This window comes from Mycteria americana, chromosome 7 (genome assembly GCF_035582795.1).
Source record: "Mycteria americana isolate JAX WOST 10 ecotype Jacksonville Zoo and Gardens chromosome 7, USCA_MyAme_1.0, whole genome shotgun sequence".
Classification (NCBI taxonomy): domain Eukaryota; kingdom Metazoa; phylum Chordata; class Aves; order Ciconiiformes; family Ciconiidae; genus Mycteria; species Mycteria americana.
The window spans coordinates 44,987,243-45,008,934 of NC_134371.1; the positions used below are offsets into that span (position 1 = coordinate 44,987,243).

Below are 21,692 nucleotides of genomic sequence, written 5' to 3' on the forward strand. Positions count from 1 at the left end.
GAGGGGAACAAAAACCTATGGGGGCATATATTGTTGTACACTGAGTCTTGGTTGGTTGAAAGAATTTGGCCTTTGGTTCTGTTCCTCCATCACAAGTCGCTCTGATAATGGTGGCAGAACAGCGCACGCCCTGGCAAATGTTACTGCCGCTGCAGATACTACAGCCTGCTGTAGTGACGGTTCATTGAAGAGGTTTTAACAGTTCACTTTAATTCTTTTAACTAGGAAAAAACTAGGAAAAAAGTTTCAAATAATTCTGCACCCAGAAAAAACATTGTACCTCATGACACCGAGTTCTGACATTGCAGAAGAGTGCTATGACTCTGTGTGTTTTGCACACTTCTAGACAAAATTTCTCTCTGCAAACACAAGTAGTTCTTAGTGAACTGAGACCTGTTCTGTGTTCCTTTTGTTACTTTATTTGATTGGCTGTAATAGCATTTTTCCTCTTAAATGTGTAATTATATATCTTTTTTGTGATTATTTTGATTATTTCTTTAAAATTGTAATACTGATCCTTCTGCCTTAAAATGCATAGAGAACCTGCTATAAAAATCCATGTCATAAAAAAATCAACAACCTAAATTACCAGAATGATTTGAAGTATATAAAAAGAAGTGTATTCAAGTTTTACTGATTTTTTTTTTTTTTTTTTTTTAATCTGGAGATGTCTAACCTTGATGAGACTCCCATCAAATCAAATTTGAGCCCAGAAGAAATTTTAGTCAATCTCCACCTTTTATTCCCAAGCACAGTGCCATATGCTTGGCTTGTACTTGATAGAAGAAGATATATATTTGTTAAATATTTGCGTAGCTCTCTTTTAATCATAGAAACCTTTCTAATTTATGGGGGTTTATCTTTGTAAAGAAATAACTATGTATTTTGTTGGACAATATTCTTTTTTTATGTTACTCTAATAAACAACCAGCATTTTTTTATCTTCTGAGGCAACTTTGTAGTGTTAAAAACCAGCGAAAGCAAGTCCAGTACGTAATTCGCAGTGAGAAATTTCTTTTAAGGGATTTGTCTTAAATATTAAGATAGCTCAAAATACATACAGGTATTATACTTACTAGAACTTTTTTCTTCATTCCACTCCTCAAACAGATCAATCTTTACAGATACTCTCAAGCATTCCCCATTTTTTTTATTTTCCAAGTGTATACCTAGCCCGCTTACAAAGATTTAAAACGGAAGGTGCAGGCTGTGGTAACAGCTAGGCTATTCTGCTGAGTTCCTGTGAAACCTGGGGGTTTTCTTCGTGAGAAGTCCCCTGCAATGCCTGACATCCAAACAGCACAGTTCCATGACTCGGAAAATGGCAGCCTGTCATAATTTTGATAATTGTTGAAGATGCTTTTCAACAAGAGGAGCATCTCTTAAGCCTTGTTATCTATAATTCTGTGATGAAGGGTTCAAAGACCTGGGAAAAGGTTATTAAGTGCCTTTTGTCAACTACGCATTTGCTTAGCTCCGGTCATAAGCAGAGGCTGAGAAGACCTTTATCTTGTCTGGTTTGTTCCAGGTATTGGCTATTTTGTGACAACAGAATCATCTGGCAGCAAAAGAATTATTTTAAATACAGAGCTGACTCTCTCATTCCTTTTCCCCTTCCCCCCAAAATTACACTCTAATCAAAGTCCAAAAGTCATCCTTCCCCTCCCCTGAATAAATTTGCATACCTCTTAACAATTGCAATTCTCTTTTAAAATACCTAAGAAGTGGATTTGGATCTGGGATGTGATAGCTCTATTATTAAAATTAACCAGTTTATCTGGAGGACTGGTTAGGGCATTTTTATGTTTTATTAGATGGTTTTACTAGACATTTAATTTGAAAAGTTCGCATAAGTAGTTGCACTTGTCCAAAATGAACTAAAAGCTTTTTACTAGATATTATGCAGTAGGTACTGTTGCACATAGGATTTCTTGCCAAAGTTCCCACAAATTGTGCATTTAGTTCTATCTTGGGTTGTTAATTATGCCAAGCAACTCCGTAGTACTTCTGGCCCACTACGTTAAACAACAAATAACTTAGTGGGAGGCCACATTGTTGTTATGCTTGTATGAGGCTGAGATAAAGTAACATGATTCAATATTTTGAATACATGTGACCCCTGAATACTAGATTGATAATTTATATGAAGTCCTTCACATATAGAAATGAATCACTGTATACCATTCATTGCTATTTTTTTTAACTGGCAAACTGATAAATATTTCATGACCACAGGTAAGAAGAAAACCGACTTTTTCCAGCCCACAAAACTTTGACTTCAAAACTAGTTCTGTTCTACATTAAATTTCAGTGAAATTTAGGAAGAATTAAGAGATCTGTCTAAAATAGCCAATTTGCTGCTGAATGGGAAACAGCTATTTTGGAGTCAATGTGTCTGGTTTTTACTATAAATTCCCTTTTAATCCTTAGAAATGTTTTCCGAAGGAACTTTCTTTAAAAAGGGTACAACCCCACATGAAGTCTAACTTCACAAACCACCATCTTCCAGCTTGACAGAAAAGCTGATATTCAAAGACTGCACTACTTGTGAATTAGGAGTCAAACATAAAGTGAAATCTTCTTATGTTTTTGGTGAGAAGTGGCACTTGATCCTTGAGGCAAACAAATTCACTTCAACCTACATGACACATCACATCACATTATTAACAAGTGCACTGGCAAGGCTATAAGATGAAATGCCACTTTCTGTTAAAAGTAGGACACATTTTCTCCATTTCTAGAAGTTCTATCACTTCATATAGTTGCTTTTGCAAATGAAAAATGGCAATGGTCCTGTACAGAAGTGGCCTATGAATTACAGAAAAGCAGCTTATGCTGAGTAGTGTGGCACAAGAAGATGCCAAGCATTTCATGAGGAGAGAATGCAGCACAGTCATGTGGAGATTACAGAGCCCATAAAATTTAGTTATGTTAAGTCTCTCATTCTTAACTAGAGAGGAGGATGAATAAAATATAATTATGGTTATATTTTTATTTTAGCAGGCTCCACAAATATGGTGACCTTATAGATGGTCAAGATACTTACCATACCTGGAGAGAAAATACAGATAGAGAGAGAACATATGGGGTTTTTTAGTTTTGTTAACTTCATGTGTTTTCAACAGTATCCTGATCTAGATTACTACTGCCAGGTTTTGAGTGTGATATACAACTGTGTGTCTGATATACCATACAGAATTGCCTAGATTTCTTTGTTACTGTATAGCAGTGTCCAAAATAGTCTCAATTTGCTTTGTTTTACAGTAGAATGAATAAAAGGAAATAATCTTCATATATCTTCCCACAGCCTGGCAGTCGGGGAATAAGTGAAGAGGAGTTTCTCATATTACATCATTCTGAATCTGGAACAGGAGCCCAGATGAACCTGGGTCTCCTGCTGGCTTCACCAGTAACTTGTTCTTTCCTTCCAGAAGAAGGGGAAAAGGAAGCTTTATAAAAATGTTTCAGTTAATACTAATAGGTTTTGTTTGTTAGATATTTTAATGAAATCCCAGTGTCTGTTGGAATTGTATTCTACATATGGCTAAAAGCAACTAAAAGGCTCACCCATAGAGGTAATGGAATGAATGAAGAGAATTTTGTTCTTTGTTCTACAGTATGATAAATTGCCTTGTTATAACTTTTTGGGTTTGTTTTAATAGCTTTGACACAATTTTATTTTCAGGAGTTTGAGTCAGTGGAAGAAGAAAAAAAAACCTAAGACTTAAAAACAAGAAGTAAGATGTGATGAGGAATGTAACTCTAGCTCACAAAAGCTTTCGCTTATAATAATAAAGACTGGAGTTGTAATTAGCTTTTTTGGAGTGTTTTTCACTCCAGCTGCATTAGACAATACTCTGACTTGTAGTTAATACATACAGACATATCTACTTATTTTCCTTTGCACTGCAGCACATGTACTTCCCTAATTGGCAGCTTGCCATTTATATGTGGAAAACAAGATTGTATTAGCAAGAGGGAGAGGCTGAGATTTCAAAGGTCTGCAGTGCACAAATCTTCGTTGCATTAATGAAGGGAGAAGAGATTTAAGTTTGAATTTAGTTATTTGGATCATAATGCACTTAGAGCCTCCATAAGGCTAGCCATGAGTTACAAATAATCAAAGTCCAAATTAGAACTCAGACTGCCCTTGCAAGGCTTTATATTAGGACCACCCATTAGTTTCAGTTAATGGTGGTAGCTCTATGTAGATATCCAGTAAGAGTAGATACATCCAGTAAAGCCACTTATTTTACTCTTAATGCTGAAACTTAAACCAAACAGCTGAGATACTCCTTCCCCCTAATGCAGAATAGAATTGTGAAGGCATTCTATTTTTTATGAAGTTAAACATCATAGGTAGGAGCAAGATGATAGAATACAATGTTCTAGAAAATAAATACTCCTTACTCCATTCAAGAACTAAAAAATTACCATTAATATCCCACACTTTCTCGCAAATCAGAGAACAACTGATGTAGTAACAACAGTTCTATCAGGCACTGTATTACTGCCCTCTTAAATGGACGTATTCCTAATCTTCTTGAGGATCATTTCGCACCAAGTTTGTGCTGTTTAGCTTGGCCAGCAGGGTCTAACTTGCAGTAAAGCATTTGAATGAATTCTGTCTCCTTTGGAAACTCTTGCTACATCTTTGAATTTCTCTTGCTACATCCTAAGTGAAACTGATCATGAGTAGAATCAACTGTAACCCTACATCTTGTCTGAGAAGTCAAACATTTCCACTATAAAAAGTCAAGTTGCACAAAATGTTTGTATGGAACCAACAAGATTTAACCAACTGCCTAAATTCTAGAAGACAGGATTTTTTTAGTTCTTTTAAAGCAAGAATCTTACATGCTTTTCATGTCTCAAGGCCACAGAAATCTAAAATCTTTTAAAAGTGCTTTCAGGCAGACTCAGTTTAGGACTTCAGTTTCCTGAAATTCCTTTTTTCAGTGTCCCTTCTCCTGTTTAGTGCATGACAAATGCTTGTAGTAATTCAGGTGTTACAGATGATGGAGGAAGGTACCTAACATTTTCTATGTTAATAATTACAGACAGAAAAGTATTGTGTATTTTGGAGACTCTGTGCCTGCCAGCATAAGGAACTGAATGAATAGGTTTTGAGTACTCGAAAGCAATGCCTTTCTAGACAGAGTACTTGAATTAGATGAACAGCCTCTGAAGACTTTCTGACACAGGCTGTCTGCTATAGCTTGCATAAATCTGTGCTGAATGAGTACTCAACCAGAATTACTTGAAAAGAGTTGATAGAAGTATTGCCAAATGAAATGAATGATTCTTTTAGTTCTGTAAAACCAAGGTGGTCATCAATGAACACAGTCACTGATATATTAATGATTTAATCATTAAAGATGACAGGAACAGTGGGACACTATATTAAAAACAGCAAAGTTTGATAATGTCTATTCCAATGTTGCATTTTATAGTTCTTATCATGAATTAGGGAGTTCAGTAGCTTCCCTGCTGTAATCAGCTAGAGGTAACACAGCTGCATCCTTATAATCCACTGGTTTAACGGTCTATATGATCTCCATAGGTTTAAATAAAATCTCCAACTGATACAGCTAATCTTCAACCCAGCTTTGTTGTGAACTTATCCAGTTCATCCCACAAGGAAAATATTTGCTTCCATAAAGTAAACCGGAGCATGTTTCTTCCTTCTTTGCCCCTTCTGTTTCCAAATACAATAGTCCTGATCCTCTAGATAGGTTTTGTTAACTGAAACAATACAGCAGGTAAACAAATTTTCCAGACAATGCAAAGTGATCTTTTAAGCATCATCAGTAGCCTCTTAGATACTTTTGATTTAGCTGTTGGTGTGAAAATCCTGATGTCATGTGATCCACTTTGGTTTTCTTGCCCACTTTTATCTAACTTACTTCTGTGAGCTGGCTGGTAATTATGGTGACACTAAAGAAAGGATACATTTCAACAGAGTTCAGAAAAAGTTGGATGGTGTAATTTAATCTCCTTTATCAGCCTCCACAGAATTCTCTTTGTCTTTTCTCATCAGCCAGATCTATAATGTCTTGTTACACAGCTCTGATTCTGGCTTCATAATTTTGAGGATAAACCAGTCCCTCTTCCTGGTTCAGTTCCAGGGATTTCTGATGAAAAATCAAATCTTTTAGAATCTTAACTCCAAAAATAAAATGTGAGTTGAGATTCAGCAATCTGATTTAAAAATGACATGATCACACATGTTGTCTAAATTTTAAAGCATGTTTGCCCTGCTTCATTCCACTAAAAAGACATTTCTCTCCCAAATCTCTGTGTTTATTTCCCCATTTTCTTGCCCTAGCAGGTAAAATCCATTCACTTTCCCAAGTGCTCAAATGAAGCAATCTAATTTTATTAGGTAGCTTAAAGGACAGCTAGCAAATACTTAAGTACCTGCTTACATGTGAAGTTTCTATGATTCTCTTTCAGTCAGAAATCAGTTCTATTAGCTTTTCATAACAAGCCACTTATTAAATGTTTGCTCCTACTAGGGATCCTTTAATAAATACAGAAAATACCTGTTAAGATCAGTGTTAAAGGACAATGGGTCAATCATCCTTATGAAGAAATAAATGTAAAAGAAGTATTTGAATAAGAAATGTTATTAACTGAAATTTGGATTTTTATTCAAGAGGAGAGAGAGAAATGAAACGTTCTTTCAGCATCACTGAGACAGATTAGTGCTAGTCTGTTGAAGAAAACACTTACTCACCGTTTGTTTTGAAGAGAGACTTTGTAGATTTTGTTAATCTCAGTGAAAGGTAGAGTTACCAGCTCTGGAAGGCAAAGGTGCCCAACTTCCATTTGCCTCATAGCAAACTTCTGCGTTTGTTTTTAAGCAATCTGGAAGTAATTTGAGGATGAAAATAATGAGTTTTCTCGTGAAAAAGTCTGTCTTAATGTTGCTTTTCACTGCCGTATTCAGGAAATATGTTCTTGATTTATCAAGATAGGTGTTATGGTAGGTAAGAATGGGAATGGCACTGTATGAGGGAGACATTGTCTGCTTGTTATTCTTAGAGTAGGATAAAATGTGAGACTATTCTGAGGCTATGGGAAATAAGTTTTCAGTACGTGAAATGTTTTGACTTTTAACTAAAAGGTTGAGTTCTACAGTGCCACCATCTTTTAAAGATTAAATCCACATGGCACTATATGGAATACAATATCCATTGTTCATACTTCTTGAATGACTTGGAATCATGTGTTAACATGATGAAACCAGATGGGATGTTCAAACACTAAACACCATTCAGTGCTAGCCAGATGTCTTTCCTGGAGGATGGGGGAGGCATCCTCCAAATAGCAATTTCAGAAAAGATATTAACTGACAAATTTTGAGCAATTGATTCGAGTGATAAATATGCTCTATTGGTTATTCAGTAATTGCTTATCTGCTTTTAGGTAAGTGTGATCTGATCTCATCTTAGCTCCTGGCTTCAGATGTGGAGGTATCATCTGATCCAAAACGTTTATTTTTTTTCCCCAACTAAAATGAGTTAAGTAAAAGTAAAATTAACTTGGCAAGTGCACTGGGATATACAGGGTTTGCTTTTGTGGCTCAACTACTATCTTAAAAAAAAAAGGAAAAAGAGGGCAGTAGAGAACCACGTAGGTAAGTCAAAAGCAAGCTGCAGAATGTAGCACTAAATTTAAAAAAAAAAAAGTTTGCCAAATGGTTAGCAGTCACTCGGGTTGTACCTCCAAATTAGATTAACAAATATTCTGTAATGAGCCAGCTATATATGCGTAGCTATGTTTGCAGAAAATGCATGGCTATCTTCTTGTGTCTTAAAAACCAAATCAAAACAAAAACTCTTCAGTTATGCTACCTCTGACCCTTACAAAAATTCCACTACAGTGGGCTTGCAGCAGTGTGGAGAGACTGTAAATATGTTTAGACAGCTGGTACGGTCTGAGGCCTTCTTAAGGAAATGGAAAACAATACAGAAGGTCTTCATTCAGAAATAGTCTCATATAATGAAGAATGCCCAATATCTTTCAATGCAGAATGCCTTTTTTAGTGAATCTTATTGCTTGTCATGAAATAAAGTATAAGTTTTCAAACAGAACAATTGAGAAGTAGGTCTCCCCCACATTTCTCTTTCATGCTATGTTAACCTCACTTGTTTTACATTTGTGCAGTAGAAGAAATGCCAGCCAAGCTAAGTTTCTAAATTTAAAAATACTGGATGACAAATCTTTGGCAAGGAAGGGATGCACAATTCTAGTCTTCGTTATGCTTGCCACCTCCTGTTGTAGAGAGCTCAGGAAAAAAGAGCAGGAAGCTCATTAAGATCTTGTAGCCAAAGGCCACAACCCCCTCTCCCGTAAAAGTCTCAAATTTTCTTGACTGTCTGCTCTCCCTTTGCAATGTCCAAAACACACAGTGAATCCTGAGGGCATCCAGCAGGAAATCATTGCTGTCTGTTCTGTATAAATCCCAAAGAAGGGAAGAAAAGGACAGGACATAGGCACCACATAGTGCGTTACCCAGCAGAGAGGCATTGGAGGAGAACAGAGTGGAGAGCTAGGTCTTAATACAATAAAAAGTTTGTGAATCCAGCCAAGTCCCTCTGGTGATTTCAATGGCCTTGATGTTCTCATAATCTGTGTATGCAAGGCACCAGTCTCCTTCCACTAGGGGTGTGTTGGAAACACGTGATGGAGTCCCAACCCACTGAAGCCTGCTGGGATGATGCTAAATGTCATCCCCGTGCTAGCTGCTCCAAAACGACCTGCATGGGTACAGGTGTGTTGCCATCTGCCTTGGGGAACCAACTCAGGCAACCAACAAATATAATAATGAACTCGATGTCCGTTCAGTGTTAGTCCCTCTTTTCTTTGACCTATTTCTTTCTTAAAGGTCAGGAATTTTGGTATTGTACAAGTTCAAGCCAGTCTTTCAGCAAAAAGCTTCTCAATTCCTCTTTGAAAAGGATATGAATTTTATCAGCTTTTTAAGTAACTCAGGTTTCACTTCCTTCATTAACTTGACCAATAGATTTTTTTTTTTCCCCATGGAAAACATCTTAATTAAGTTACCCAAATGTTGCTACTGAGCCTGAAAAATTCATCTAGAATACTGGTACTGATAGAATAACTCTCTAAATGACGTTACGTAAATTTTATTCCCTGAATATACATACAAAACTGGCAGAGGATATTGGTTAGAGGGATCTTTTTTCCTCTTTTTTTTTTTAATGATGTGTTTTGTAGAATTGAAATGTGGATTTAACCATAAAATAAAACAGTAAAACTTAAGAAACAAATAAAACTAAAAAATAAAGTACATGAGTCACCAATGGGGTGAGGAAAGAGGAAGCTTGGATTTAGAAACAAAATGTCAGATGAATCCCTCAGATTGAAATAACGATGTCCCATATTTTGACTTACTGAAATTTCATGAGACAGTGCTTGCTTTACTGTACTATTTTGCATCTTGAGGAAACTTGTCCCTAATTTTGCAAGTAGGAAACTTATGAAAGAGAGACTAATCAGACTGCAAGCTGGTTATTTATTTGAGGTTTCCACTAATAATGAAAATGTAGATTTGAAGTCCTAATCTTTCTTGTGTCAATTTAATAAAAATATTTATGTATCTTTGAAAATGAACTGCCCCACAAAAAGGCACTATTTCACTTGCATTTCTGCTTTTAAGTAAAGTAAAACAAATTTCATCCTATCTAGAGTAACTTTTCACATTTATGGCAACCAGTTCCAATATTTACATCTTTACATCTTACACACTCTTTGCAGAAGAATACAGCGATTCAGGGCAGAGTGCTTTAAAGAAGCGGGTTGGATGGAGATAGAAGAGATGGGTAAGAAGGAGCTCACCAGCGAATGGATTTCACAAAGGGAATCTGTCTCCAGTTTTAGAATTTTGTGAACTGATGCTCTGGAGCGCACTTGAGCTCTGATCCTGATGGTGCAGAGGATCTGGAAGGAAGGATTTCTTCTCTTCCATGTCTATGATATATTAAGAGCCGTTTACTGGAAGAAAACTTTTTAAAGTGTTATGCAAGACTGAAGTATTATGTAAGAACTACAGGAGGAGACACCTATTTTTTTGTTATGGCTTGTTTCAGCTAATGTGGAAAAGAACTTTAAAACCAAGCACAATTCAAAGATGGTTTGCTTTAATTCCCTTTCTTCAGGTAAAATGTCTAGTGAAGGCATTAGGAATGATTGTAAGTTAGAGGATGAGGGAAATATGTATTCACAGAAAAAGCGGGCTCAATGGACAATTTCCTGTACTTTAGATGCACTTATTGCATGCAGAAGGGACTGATAATTCACAAAGGTAAATGAATCAAGACACCAGAATAGTGTCCTACTTCTACCATGCTACTTTTTTCTGCAGATTTGGTATGGTGTATAACAATTGTAACAAATCAGTTTAGAATTTACAGAGAATAAGCTTTACATGAGTTTTCTCTGAAAAACATGATTTTGATGTTCCAAAATAGTAGAAGACTAAAGAATTTATGATTTTGGTTATCTATTTTTTTCTCTACTTAAATTAGAAACTTGACTAATTTCAGTTTTATTCCATTTTATACTTGCAAATCAGTGTAAAATCAGTCATTTACAAACATTACCAGAACTTCATCTCAGATTGCAGTCCTGAAAAAGATTCATAGTAGCCACCTAAAGCAAGACAAATGAAACCACTTTTTCCAGACACAGGATTCTGAAGTTCTGTAAGTGTAAGTACCCAAATGGCTGCTTCCACTGATACGCAGCAACCTCAGAAGTGATGATCTTGATGAGACAGTAGGAGAAAACAGTGTGAACAATTACTTCATTCTGTTTATTTCAAGTCCAACTCTTTGGTACTATATGTTTCCTTCACAGAAACAATGTCTGTTTTCACTCTACAGAAGTAGTTGAATTCTCAGCTGTGCAAAAAATATAATTATGACAAGTACACTTGACCTTCAGTGAAATTAAGGAGAGTACCACCTGCACTAAATATGTCTTGTAAACAGTGTCAGGAGCAAAGGGATACAGTCTGGCTAGAAATCAAATCCAGTTGCGTAGCTTACTACAATAATAACATTTCAGGTTGCTTTAAAGTTTTGACTTCTAATTGTACCCTACTCTTAAACAAGGAGTGTTGATGAGTTGTTAGCAGCTGCACTGCGAACAGGAGCACTCTTTGTGCTGAGATAAAGCTGCCCAGCTCTAGAAATAGTCTGCCGTGCAATAAACAACTTTTAATTTTTTTTGCTTGATTCTCTTGTAGTCCAAATGTCACAAATGAAATCAAAGAACATAAGAAAACTGTTTCAGGACACTTCCCAGAATATTTTGATCCCTTGACCTGTGCCTACTCCTAGAATAAACTAGTATAGTAACAAGATCCATGTTTTGTTTTAAAGAAGAAACTCCTCCAAAACTGAACCCCTTACAACTATCTAGATAATGAAGATGGCCTAAATTAGCTTATATATAGATGTCATAGGGAAACCACAAAATATTCTTTTAGAAAGACACAGTATACTGCAGGCTGCTTGTCATATCTGAAAGACAATCCAGTAAAATAAATGGTTTAGTCCAGATCCAAACACATCTCTGTCATAGAAGTTCCCCAAATGTAAAGCCTTATCAGACCTCTTTCTTTTTATGCAAGTCTCACCTTGAACTAATGCCATACCCAGAAGAGGTGTTACCCTGGGTTATTTTGGCTAGACAGTTCTGACTAGTAAGGTTCTCCATAAAGACTACCTGCTGCTATTCACCTCTTTCAAACCAATCCTTTTCCTCTTTTCCTTCAGCTTAATGAACATTTCGCAGCATAGCTCAGAGAGGAAGGAATGTGGGGGAAGTCAGTTAGTTATTTAAAGCCTTTAAATGTCTAAATCATAATTTCTAAATTTTTTTTAGGCATAGTTAGCTGGTATAGCTCACAAAGTGCAGGAAACATGTACTGGACAGTCTTGTATTTCCAGTAAGCTTTATACGGCAGTTTTACAGAGTGCGTTTTAGTAGATGGTATCATAAGGTGGAAAACTTATGGATCTTAAATGCCAGGTCCACATCTGAAGAAGCCGTCAGTCCTGCAGCATAATATGAACGGGGAAAATGGGTTCCTTGCCCACGGTGGCAGGGAATGCCCATGGTAGGCTTTTCAGAAACAACACGAAATATGTAATAGCCTCGAAGATGTTGGCACCCAGCTTACACTTTCTCCCCAGCAAAGTCAAATTGCAAGCCCTCAAAAATCTTAGCAACCACCTACTAAATATAAGGCATAGATGAATAAACATTACATATGCGTGTGCCATCTTTTATATTATCTGCATCACTAACAACTGTAGAATTTATAGCATCTCATATTTAATATACATTTTACTACACTCCTTATTTTTGTAAATCAAAATTGAAATTATACAGACCTTATGTAGTTTAGCTTTTTTTACTATTAGTCTGTAAAATTGTTGTGTTTTTCTTTAAAACTTATATCAGTCCCAATATAATTAATAACTGTACAAGAAATCAATTTATTTCTGAGGAAAATCAGCTGAAGTGCCTTGGCTGTTTTGTAGCAATGGCTTCTGTTTTTGTCTCCCATTTCCATAGCAAAGAGAATTAATTTAAGAGAGATCAATAGCGTTGCCGGCATACGTTGCGTACTCCTGCTATAATTCACAGTGCTGGGGAGTGTGCGACATGAGTTTAAACTTAAGCTTGTATCTTGTTGTATAGAATTATGCAAATGGCATACCCTTACAAAGAAGCTTTTGTTTCTATTAATTTAACGCAGTAATAGCTAATAAGGGAAAATGTGTAAAACAAATCATTGTGTGTACTTGGGATAAAAAAAATGTGCTAAGCCTTGCTATTGGGTGTGCGTGATGGATGTTGTTGTGTAAAAGGCTCTGTGCACTTTGCAGCGTGTGAAACCTGCACAAACTTTCCAATAATGTTAAAGCACTGGCAAAAATGTTGCACCTGGAGCAGGGAGGAGTGAAGAGGGCAGAGGTCAGCAGTAGGCATTAAGACACTGACTAAACAGACTTTACACTCGGTGAAAAGTCCAGACAACCCCTGCAGTGTCATCTTACAACTCTGGTTTTCTTCTTTTCAGGACATAGTAATCCATAAATACACTCAAGTCACCAGCAGCTTAGCTCTTCCCCCCCTTCTCCCCCTTTTTAACTCGCCTTTCATTTTTAATTCTTACATAAAGATCTGAAATTTTAACCCTTTCTATGTCTTTTAATCAACCTTGGGAACTGCTTTTCTTCACTGTTGTCATTCACTAGACTTCTCCTCTTTTTAAATCCTTTTTTTTTCCAAATTATTCTCTTAGAAAAGTGGTTTCAAATGAACTAAAAATAATGCTTGAAAAAGTAGCACAAACTCAGTGTATGGATAAGACTTTCTGGGAAATTATCAGATTTTTATTTCTAAAAAAAGGCAGTTATCAAACTCTGCAAACAAACGCATCCTTTTTTTCTGAAGCTTCTTAACCAGAGACTTTATGTAAAATATTTCATGGGATGTAGTATAAAATTTGTCTTTACAACTTCTTCTGAGCTTATTTGTTTGGATAGATGAAACTAGTTTCAATTGGGATGCTGTAAGAAAATAATTGCTTGCCATTGTTGGGTTTTTTTTAATCAAACAAACACACACCCCCCCCCCCTTTGATTATTTCTCTAAACTGGAAAAATGTAGAGGTAAAACACAGAGAGGTGTTTGTACTTTTATCATACAATTAAGTCTTTCAGTTTTGCATCTATTAAGCTTACTAGCTGGAATCATGAGACCAAACTGATTTTAATCATTTTATCTGATCCCATTATCCACATCCCATGGCTTAAGAGACTGGATAGACTCCTAATATAGCCTGGAGCCTTGACAGTAAAAATAGGCTGGTGAAATACAGCCCGTCAATTGCACGTAACCATGTACATTTTGCTGACTTCCTCTCCTCGTTCTGAGCACTGCACAAGGCCATAATTCCACGCGGGATCTTTCCCTCTTGCCTGCTTCTCACTACCCCAACCCTTCTGCAAACCCACCGAGATGACCAGCAGATCTGCCACATTGCCTTTTTCTGAATTAATTTTTACAACTCCTGAACAGCACTGACAAAAGATAGCTGAAAGTCTGAGTATTTCTTTCATACTGTGCATGAATATTGATTAATAGAAACATTCAGCAGAAAATTATTTATTTTCTTTTGCATGGAGATCACTCATATTTGCTCATGGAGGGAAAACAAAGTTTTCAGTTCCATGTATGCGACATCGTCATTTCAGTTAGTCACAAAATGGCAGCCTCAAAAAATCTTCTGTGAAATCTCGTCATCATTTTCAGGCCCACTGATTTCTGTTCCTGTGCAGTGATTTTTAGAGTTGCTGCCCAAGAGTTTCTAACTCAGTCTGTTCAATGGTGGGAATCAAAGAATCGTCAACAGAAACAGAAAGGTGAAACTGAGAGCACAATTCAATGACCACCAGCGAAGGGGGCAGAACCCAGCAAAAGTATTTACTTCTTGTGCCAAAGGCTTCTGTAGAAATTAAAGACCTATTTCAGCATGATGTTTTAAGCGTGTGCTGAACTTTTAGCATGGAAGAGGTTAGCTAGATTGCCTTCAGGCTTTAGAAGTAAGAATATGCTCAACGCCATTACAAGATCAGGTCCTTGGTGCACAAATACTGGAGGTAGTAAATGTCTAGGGCTCAGGTTTGGTACTCCTGGTCACGTCGTGCAGCATTTTAGCTTGCAGTTGGTCTCACTGGTACCATGGGACAGTCTGTTAAATAAGCCATTACTCTACAGGAGTCAGCATTTTAGTGTTAGGCCCTGTATGACAGCACTTCATGTTGAATATAGAACATCATTACAGCTGGAGTAGTATCTTCCATTTATCCTATATTCTGATGTTTCATTGCATGTTAGCAAAAAATAAAAAGTGAATGTTCAAGTAGATGAAAAACTTAAGAAAATTAAGCTAGAACAGAGTTACATGAGCCTCTTGAGAAACAGGCTTTGTATTTTGACTAGTTATAGAAATACCACACCAAAAATTACCTGATTTAACAACAACAACAACAACAACAAGACTATTGTTCTGTCTGGAATCTTACATTCTTTTCAAGCATCTGAGGTGTCTCCAGTACCCTTTGCTGTGGTATCTCAATGCCAACCTCGCAATAATAATCACAAATTCAAAACTTGAATTCTACTAATATGACATAGATGAGAAGCCAGGCAGTTAAATGATTTGCCCAAGGCTACAAAGCATCTTGCTGGAGAGCTGAAACCAGACCTTTTACCACGTCTGCCTGGCCAGTCCCAAAGTCTGTGCTTTGTTTTATGTTCTCAGGCATGTTTCTTCACGCACGTGTTGCTTGGACTGCATGCTTGACATATAGCAAAGGCCATGCTGCCCACTGCATTTTCTCCTGGATTGTTTTTCACCTTACATTTAAAAAGTGATTGGGGTTTTAATGAAAATCTGATTCAACTGAAGAAAAGAAGGATATATTATTGAAACCATTTTCATAATTATTTTTCAGAAATTATTTTCCAGAGCTGTTTGGTTGTTACTTGATTTAAGCTTATAATGATAATCTGAAACCATCAACCACTGAAGTGTAATGTTAAACTAAACTGTGAATAGTAGAGGGAATTTGTACAAAATAGTACAGGAATAATAAATCTGTTGCTAATTTTTTCCTTGTGTGTAAAAAAAAACCAAAGAAACACCCCCCCCCCCCAAAAAAAAAACCAAACCACCACCACCAAAAAAATCCACCCCCCCAAAAAAAATAAACCCAACCAAACTTGCTCTGTATTGCTTTCAATTGGTCCTTTCCCCCCTCTTTTCTTCTAAAGGATTCAGTTTACCCACTTACCTTATCCATGGGTTATGTAAACGTATGAGTAGGACCTTGTACATCTTTTGCATACTCTACTTGCTAAATCTCAATAAATATTGTTGTATTACTCCACAGATATCTCACTAAATCCAAATCAAATAGTAGGTAATACTGTAATGATGTCATCTGTGTGCGTATTTCTGTAGATAATGTTTGTGTGTGATATATACAGTATTTACAATCTGTACTTTGCATGTAGATCACACAGACACAAGTGAGACCGTGATCACCAACCCACATAGCGTGGGTGGGGTATGTGTGTGCAAAATCTATGTAGGTAAATTAATAGCAATTGCAGATTACAGACGTTTTAAGGGTGAGCATTTTGAACAGTGGAAAATAATATTTTTCTGAGGTTTTTTTTTTTTAATTTGAAAAGTACCTTATCTTTCACATTTTCTGACTTCATTAGAAAAGGCAAAGCAGTTCATGCTTTAATTCACTCACACCTTTCCTTTGTTTTGTTCACTCTTTGCTTGAGGGGTTTTATTTTTCTTAAATATTTGGCAATTAAATGATGCTGAGTACCTGTTTGTCTAGTGTGTGATAGACATGCGTATTCCTTGTTGCACGCATTTGTAAAAGAGGAACTTGCAATGATTTTTGCCTGAACGCAACTAGATTTCCTGCTGTACAAATAATATAAATTAAATATTCTTAATTATTTTAGTTCATGCTAGAAAAGATTCAGGACAAAGGGGAGATTGATGCGGTGTGCCTTACAATGGCCCTACTGATTTCTCTACTGGCCCTTCCTCTGCACATGGTCAATTAGAATTGAAAATCCTGTGCTGATTTCATTCGCTGGAATTTTTAAGCAGGTCAGGAAGAAAGATGTTATTGAAAGGAAAAGTCTCATCTAAATAAGAAAAGAACACGTGGCCATCTGGTCTAACTGTACCATGCCGAAAGTCATTTTGGCTCAGCCGTAGTTTGGTCTTTGCAACAGTTTGCCAAAATATCAAACAGAAATGTGTTTACATTAAAACACTTTGTGCTTTTTATCTGTAAAAATACAATGCGCAGTTCTCTTCCTATCTGTAATGCATGAGCTCATTTGACCCTGTTACCTTACTGAGACTGGCCATGTTTCTGGTAGGCTCTCAGGTTACTTCTGCTGTGTAAAGGTATAAGTGAAACAACCAATCTTTTGAAAGTTTTGGAAGTAATCCTGAGCACTTTATTCTTATGACTAAAACTTGCACTTCTGCTTGAACTAGGAAAGGTTCAAACAAGCAGATGCAACAGAGGAACCATGGAGGGAAGAGGGGAGAGGAGAGTTTAAAAAAAGAAATTAGAACTTCAAGTTTGTGCGAGTAGCACCATGGAGTTTGCACAACCAATTGGAGGCTGTAGGCTAAGAGATGAGCTGTAATAGACATGACATTTTTAAGGAATGGAGTCATAAATATGCATGAGCTTCCATGATTGCTTTGTTTCAACATCAACTATTTAAAAGTTTAAAGAAGTCAGCAAAAAAACCACAGGTCAGATTTTTTCACATTTAGGTAAATAAACTCTTTGCGTAAAAAGCTAGAACACGTAGCTCCACATCTCAGGTGCCTGGACAACAGCAGCTGGAGGATAATGCCACATTTGCAAAAATGCTGGGCATTTGTATCTCCTACCTACTTTAGTCAGAGCTGCTGAACACTCAGCATTCACAAGAGACCTTACTGGGAGAAGGGGAGAGTGTTCAGCTAAACATGGAGGCAAGGGCCCTGTATTCATATGCTCAGGTTTAATGCTTAACTCCTATGTGATTAGTCATGACTTTTGCATTGACAAACAATACATAAATTGCCAGCTGAAATATCCCTTCTAATACAAGGTAGTGTGTAAATCAGTTCCGAAGTTTAGAGGAATTGATTTGCGTAGGATTTCAGTCTTTGGGAAATGGATAAAAATACGATTGCTTATTGTCATTAACTTGAGAAAATAAAAGTCAGCACTTCAAAATGTAGCTGCAGGCACTATTTTGAAATACATTTGTGAATCATAAATGACAAATTTTATTTTTCAAGCATAATAGGCCAGGAAAAGTAGAAAGGAAATTAGCACTTAATACTAGTGAACTTGTGTATATACATATATATGTATTTTGCAAGTATATACTTCTCATATATGACCATTGTGTTAGCTTGTATATTTCATATCAGGTATGTAAAACATTCCTTCAGAAAAGTGTTAAATCCCTTGTTTAAAAAAAAAAATACAGGAATACAAATTTGACCACAGCTCTCAATTAATTCTCTTCGTTGCTCTGAAATCTCTTTTCTAGAATCTTTACCTTGCCTGTGGATATTGTTGCCACTACATGCAACCTTTTGTTTGCATGTCTCTGCTGCTATTTGGAAAGGAAGTTTTTTTAAGACTAAATTTATGGGATACCTATGCTGGGTTCCTTTTTTAGTAGTGTTTATTAGCAATAATAAAGAAGAAAGCTAAAAAAAAATCCTATCTTTCTATTAAGATACCTGTTAGTGTGACTAAAATATAGTTTAAGCCTTTTCAGGGAGTAAATTAAAAGCAGTGTACGTGCGTGTATGTGCATGTGTGTATAAAAATGTATTTTCTTTTAAGTCTTTTTCACACAAAGCCCATACTGAAAAGCAAAAATTAATCACCATGTGTATCACACCATAATTTGTACCAGAAGACAATGCAATTCCAAAGAACTTTTAGAAAATAGGTCTGCACGGCATACATTTAAAAATGAAATAGAATCAATGCTTTGAATCTCCCTTTTCCCTGGATGTCCCTGCTAACCCCACCCATAGCCACACCAAAGGGAGAGCAACTATTTTGGGGAGTACTGCATTCCCAAGACCAACTTTCTGGCACGATGACACTGGGCCAGTCGGCATTTCTCTGGGCTGTGGCAAGAGGAAGGCCGGGGGTTGCAAGGCCAGCTAACTAAAATAGTCCCCTGCCACACTCCCCTTCTTTGGTTTGAAGACAACCTACGCGCAAAGCATTTCGCTCCTGCCTCGTTTAAAACTGCCACACAACTGCCTGGGAGATCTCGTTAATCTCTCTAAACCCAAATATGTTCAAGTGTTTCAGTCTGCCTGCCTTTCAGATGTAGGTCTCTGTACACTAGCTATTTGCCTTTTTGCAGTATATTGTATACGTATACAAAATCTTTGCATGGTATTTGAGAGCTCCACGGCAATTATGCAAGTGATGCGTGAACTTAACATAAAATACTGCATTGACTGTAAAGCTAGAGTAGAAACCGCTGTAAAATGGGAAAGAGTGGATGCCCCCAGTTACACTGTGTTGGAAAGCGTGTGCACGTACGCGCATGTTTTGTACAATAAGGTGCGTATATGTTTACGAAGTTTCTTATTTCGTATTTTTTGCGAATCACAATGAAGTTGAAACCGAGCCTGGCCGACATAAGGAGGAAAGGCTTGTGTTTGTCTTTAATCTTTCTGCAGCGCGGTTCAGACTTCTGTCTGATCTGCACATAGCAGAGCAAGGGGCTTGCTGTGCATTGCGTGCAGGCTCCTTGATTGTGGAGGGGAAAAAAAAATCTGGCTGGAATCCAGACAGGCGAGCGCAGCGCTCTGTTGATCATTATGTCTAGCCTTCAGGTGTCTCAGCTCACAGTGGGCGGTGGTTGGGGGAGGGGGAGATAACAGGAGGGCAGACAAAGAATAAAATGGTGTATTTACCAAAAAAAAAAAAAAATCATATGTAAAAAATTCATGTCAAATCCTTCTTTAGAAAATGCTTCTTTTAACGTTCCTTTCCCCGCAGTGGGAGCAAGCAAACATCTGTCCAGGAAGATTTATTTAAGCCATAATTAGTAGCGTCTGGAGTCTTTCAACAATTTCTCCTTATTGCACTTAATTTTTTTTTTAAAAAGAAGTCTGCTCATCTTTCACTTAGAAACTGTTTTCACTTCATGCTTTATTAGAGATCCAGCCCAGCCAGAACAGAGTCAGATTTCTATTGTCTTTGCTTTTTCCCTTCTGATCGTAGTTCTTAGAATCTAACTTTTGGTAGGGGAGGGGGGGTGGGAAGGAGCGTGCAGGCAGGGGGGAAAGATCGTATTAAAGGTCTTAGAAAAATGTGGGGGGGAAAAAAGGCACAAAAATACAAATCGGTGCTTCTTATTATAGTTATCCATTTGGGTTCAATTTCTTTTCCGGAGAAGGCGAAGGAAAAAAAAAAGCTCTGCTTTGTCTGTTGCTTCTGTTTGAGAACTCTCATAAATCTTGCCCAGAAAGCAACTTGGGCTTAAGGAGATCTGGCCAGCAAAGCTCTGGGAAGCAATTGCAATGTCTCTTGCTATGGATATTCTCTTCTTTCTGCCCCCTTCGTCCCCGCTGCCCCCTCCACCCCGACCTCCTGACGTTATGCTGTGAAGAGCCCCACACCCTTTCCCACCCCACCAGGAATCTGAGTGAATGCAAGCCGCAATCTAGAGGTAGTTAAAGTTGCTTATCAAAAAGCCTCTCCTCGTGCCGAGTGAGTCCAGATATTATACTAGTCGTGTTTTTTCAGTCCAGCCATAACCCTTTCCTAACACTCCCCCCGTTGGCTCGCCTCTCCCCCTCCCCCCGTGGAAGGGGTGGGATGGGAACCTTGCTCGACTTCATTGTTCCAAATGTAAGAGCTATTTGCCCCAAAGTGTCTTCGCTGTCTTTCATAGCTAATTATAATAACTGTCAGATGTCTGGAAAGTCTGGGCTGCCCTTGCTGGCGGAGTTAAAGTTTGCCTTTATTTTTTCCCCGTGGGGACAGATCAGGCCTGATTAGACACAGAGTACAAATAAAAGTGAACAACATACATGTGTAGGGCTTTTTGTCTTTGTTTTTCTTTATGAACAAAGCAGCACGCTGGCTATGTCAGGAAGCAGTGGTGTGGCATGCAGCGTGCATGCAGGCACTGCCCTGGAGGATAACTCTCTTTTTTTTTCCCTTTTTTTTTTCTTTTATTGAAGCACGCAGGAAATATTCCTGAATTTGAATAGCACTTTAGATACTTGTTCATCTCATAAGAAAAAGTAACCATCGATTTAGTGCACATAGCATTTTGACAATTTTGAGAGATTTGCTTTTCTGGGTGAAAAGAAAAATAAATAGACGGCGTACTCACAGTTTTGTTGTGCTGTGCAGGTCGCTGTCTCCTTCTGCAGAGACAAGGAGGGTAGGAGGATGTCAAGGGTGCAGAATCCCAGTTTAATTCAGGAGAAATGTACAAATGTGTTTCCTGAAGACGCCTGGAAGTCAGCCACTTGTGCTCAGACATCCCATTGCTGCTCTGCACGCTATACTATCTGCAGTTCTGAATTGAACTAAATACTGCCCATGTGAAAGACAGGGGAAACACAGTCATGTGGGACACACAAATCCACTCTATTGGCTCTGAAGGCACAACTTCAGCATTCTTGCATTTCCACCATTGGTTAACAGTTCAAGCTGAAAGAGTCTAGGTCCTCCTAGTGAGTCCGTTTTCCCTTTATGTGTGGAAGAATGACTGTAGGATTTTACAGTGGCAGGATTAGTTAAGTAAGGGACTGAAGTCATCCCTTTGACTGAAGCTGGTGGGTGGGGATTGGAAGCTGTGCTTTTCTCAAGTCGACGTTTTTCCTTTTTCTGCCTGCGTTCTGTGTGTCAGGAAATGCTTGCAGTTAACTTGGGCAGCACAGAGAAACTAAAGTGACTTTCTTCAGGCTCAGGGATAGGGACTTGACTTTTAGAGTAACGCAGCGTTACGGACCGTAGGATGATTTTTACAGGACTAACTCC

The 21,692-nt window shown here is 37.5% G+C and overlaps 1 long non-coding RNA gene across 14 annotated transcripts in view; it reads right to left on the bottom strand.

Moving 5' to 3' along the window:
- Nucleotides 1-21,399, bottom strand: part of LOC142412627 (uncharacterized) — a 68,655-nt gene extending 47,256 nt beyond the window's left edge. For 8 of the 14 annotated variants that reach the window (XR_012776544.1, XR_012776550.1, XR_012776547.1 and 5 more), the window contains exons 1-3: nucleotides 21,040-21,399; nucleotides 6,740-6,870; nucleotides 5,907-6,134 (exon numbers count right to left, since the gene is read on the bottom strand). This is a non-coding gene — a long non-coding RNA (uncharacterized LOC142412627). Of the gene's footprint in view, nucleotides 1-5,906; nucleotides 6,135-6,739; nucleotides 6,871-9,867; nucleotides 10,000-21,039 lie in introns of all 14 variants that reach the window. The other 6 variants (XR_012776552.1, XR_012776548.1, XR_012776545.1 and 3 more) reach the window with 3 other exon arrangements.
- Nucleotides 21,400-21,692: the final 293 nt, after the last annotated feature.